Source organism: Microtus ochrogaster, chromosome 15 (genome assembly GCF_000317375.1).
Source record: "Microtus ochrogaster isolate Prairie Vole_2 chromosome 15, MicOch1.0, whole genome shotgun sequence".
Classification (NCBI taxonomy): Eukaryota; Metazoa; Chordata; class Mammalia; order Rodentia; family Cricetidae; genus Microtus; species Microtus ochrogaster.
Genome location: NC_022017.1, coordinates 28473327 through 28476784, shown reverse-complemented (window position 1 = coordinate 28476784; position 3458 = coordinate 28473327). Strand labels below are relative to the sequence as shown.

Here is a 3458-nt window from a genome sequence, read left to right as displayed (position 1 = left end):
CACAGTTTTTACAATTTAGTCATTAAAATTTCAGTCTCTTTAAAATATCCAGTCTCTTTAAAAGTTCAAGTGTTTCATCTGTGGGCTCCTTTAAAAATCAAAATTAAATACCTTTTTTTAAGAGAGAAGAACCAGGGCCCTCTCAGAGTCTGAACCAAGCAAAACCAAACTCCAACCATATAAATAACTCAGTGTCCAATTATTTGGGCTCAACTCACAGTCTGCTGGACTCCTAGAAAGGCTTGGGTCATTCTCCAGCTCTGCCCTTGCAGCACACACAGCTTGTCTGCTAGGCTCCTGCTGGTTCCACTTCACTGCTGCTGCTCTTCTTGGTTGTTGTTGTCCCGTGGTGCTGACATCTCCACAACATGGGTCTCTGCTGTAAGTGGGCTGCACTTTCACTGCCAGCCTCTCATTGGCTCTCCTCATGGTGCCATTGACCATAAAAGAGAAAATGGGTTCCAGACCTCATGCAGTCATTTCCTCAACTGAGGCTCCTTCCTCCGATGACTCTAGCTCGTGTCAAGTTGACTCACAAGACCACCCAGTATGCTGGGGTCAGACCACCCTAGAGGCTCAGGGTTACTTTGTGAGCAGGACACAAGGAACTTATAGGCACTGCAGAACACACCACTTGGCTGTGACAGCAAGTGCCATTGATCAATTTTGTAGTTAGTGAGGAGCAGTGGGAGGAAAGTGACTACAGCCCGTGGGGTCTTGTGGACAGGTTGGAGGTTACTGAATTGATCAAGAAGGCCAGACTCAGAGTCAGGCACTTCTTACATGAGACCTGAGAAAGCTGTGAAAATGTCAACAACTGTCAGGGTCCCTGGAGGCAATAATGTTGGGTCAGGTTCTTGTCACAGGATGGTCTCTGTCATTGATTCAGCCTTTGTTTCTTGGTTGGTCAGTCTCTCTCCTAACTGTGTTCCACATGGAGCTGTGTAGGCAGAGTCCTCTTCATGGACGAGGCCTCTGGTTAGGATGGGCAGCCCTGAGGAAAATGGAAAGATGAGTTTCTCAACAAATGTTACCTCCGTGCTGGGTACTGCTGGGAATACGACATATGCCAACTCATGAATCCCTAGGGTCAGTGAAGGTGCAGACTGTGTCCTTGCTGGGGATGCAGACCTCTGAAGATCAAAGACTCAGAAGTCTCAGTGGAATCCAGGCAGGTGCTCTCTGCCGCATCCTCCAGTGTGGCAGAAGGGAGACAGGAACCGAATTAGAGGAGTTGAGCCGAGTCCACAACATGCAGCCCTCAGCTACGAATGGGCACTGGGTCATCTCCTCTGGGCTATACCTGCTGCCCCCTTCTCTGGCCACATCTATGTCACCAGGGCCTGAGAGGACTCCTTGCTTGTTGGCATCCTGAAGACCCAAGTCTGCTCCCTGTTTCCGTTCATGACCCAGTTAAGCAGGTTGACACCTTAGTTTGGAGCACAGACAAGGGTCTTTCTCCAGCTCCAACTTGGCCTGAATCTTAGTCAGGACACCAGCCTGGGTGTGGTCAGGAGTGAAGAGACAGAGACAACTGTGCTCTGATCACTCAGGCTCAGGCTGGTGGCTTCCTCCTGGTTTGCTCCAGGACCCTACCAGGATGATTTCTGAGACCTCCTGATTAGGCCTGGATGCTAGTTGTCACACCTTCTGCCTCTCCTCAGGTCTCCACCTCTCTTCTGTGTGTCACGTATGATGACGTGAAAGAGAAGCCATGGTGCTGACTGGGTCTGATCTTCCTACTTCAGGCTGAGTGAGGCCCTGAGAGGTAAGTGCACGGAGCAGGTGAGGGGTGTCACACGCTGTATGTTGTACAGGTTCCTGTGTGTCACCAGCTCATGGGAGATGACCTGGATGCTCTGGTAACATCTGCCTGCTAGCACTGTTTGCTTCCCTTCATCCTCAGTCCATGGCCCCTCAGCCACGTGAACACTTGTGTCCTGTAAGATCAGTGTGACTTCTGGAGACTGGGGTCTTGGTATTCATGTCAGCTGCACAGGTGTGCCGTGTCTGCAACAGCAAACTTGAACTTGAAGTCCCTGGTCATCTGGGCTCAGGGGTGCTTCAAGTTCAAATTCTTTCAATACCTGTCAACAAATACTTTATCACTGTCCTTTGAACTCTACTGGTAGAGGACAAATAGAAGCTGGGCATGTCTGTCCTGGACTGTCCTGTGTGCCCTTTCCCTTTGCTGGCTTCAACTGCCTGGCATCACTGGAGTGAAGACCAACAGTGACACCTAGAACCATTCCTAGCTCTGTGCTTTCTTTCCCTAAGCATGGTGGGAAGTGCAAAGCCAGTCAGCATGGGAAGAGTGATGTGACTCACTGGGGTCACTGTGATGCTTGGGAAAGCTGATTTGGGCACAGGAAGGCCTGGGGTTGTTTGGGGCTGGTGAAGCCTTTGTTTCAGGATGGTTACTTCACCTTATATGTTTTGAGGCCACAGTGGGAGCTTAGGGAATTATAATAAAATGTTACCTATGGCATCTCAAACCACAGAACCATATCAGTTAGGTCAAGAGGGAAATGGCTTGGAAGAGTAAAGAGTCAGTTCTAAGAATGGAGGGCTTAGATCCCAAGGATCCACAGCAATGGGGGCAGCTGTGCATAGGTGGTCTTTGCTTTAAAAGTACTCATGTTGGCCGAGGAGAACATTTGGAAACATTGGGCACATTGTACAGATGGTGCGTTAGTGAGAGACCCAGGAACACAGCGTTCCTAGGACTCTGATACTGTGACTTCCTGTTGTGTGGAAGAGACAGATCAGGGATGTGCTGGACCACACCAGTCTAATAGACCTGTAAGAATGTGTGCTGGACCACAAAGCGTTGATGGACACGTAGGGATGTGTGCTGGACCACAAGGCTCACATTAGGACCACATGAAACAGATATGTAGTAGAAACAGTGAGCTACAGAGATTCTGTAGAACCTGATGCACATTTAACACTAAAGAAAATGTTTGTGGGTTGTGTTATAAAAGATACAGGAGAATAATAGTTTGGCCAGACTGAGACCATAGAGGTTGTAGAAACTGAGTGGAACCTAGAGTGTTCAGGACAGGACCCGGAGGCAGGAACTGATGCAGTGACCATGGAGGAGTGAGTGCTGCTTCCTGGCTCATCAGTGTCATTTTTTATATCACTCAGGACCCCCTGCCCAGGGCTGGCCTCACCCACAGTGAGCTGGGCCCTCCCACATCACTGGTTAATAAAGAAGTGCACTGTGGACTCTTCCTACAGGACTCTAGCTTGTGCCAAGCTGACAGCACCACCTCAGAGACAGTGAGTAGAGGGGGATTTATGGCAGTTAACATTGATGTTAAAAACGAGGAACTTTGGGTGGTGCAGAGGACGAGAGGTTCTGAAAGGAGGTGGGCAGGAAAGATTGAGAAAAAAAAACCCAATGTCTCAAAGAAGTTTAAAGAATAGAAAACAGCCGGGCGGTGGTGGCGCAC

General features: G+C 49.2%; 1 long non-coding RNA gene across 1 annotated transcript in view; it reads left to right on the top strand.

Moving 5' to 3' along the window:
• Nucleotides 1–3432, top strand: part of LOC113456752 — a 34839-nt gene extending 31407 nt beyond the window's left edge. The window contains exons 3-4 of the long non-coding RNA XR_003377498.1: nucleotides 1665–1768; nucleotides 3151–3432. This is a non-coding gene — a long non-coding RNA (uncharacterized LOC113456752). The remainder of the gene's footprint in view (nucleotides 1–1664; nucleotides 1769–3150) is intronic.
• Nucleotides 3433–3458: the final 26 nt, after the last annotated feature.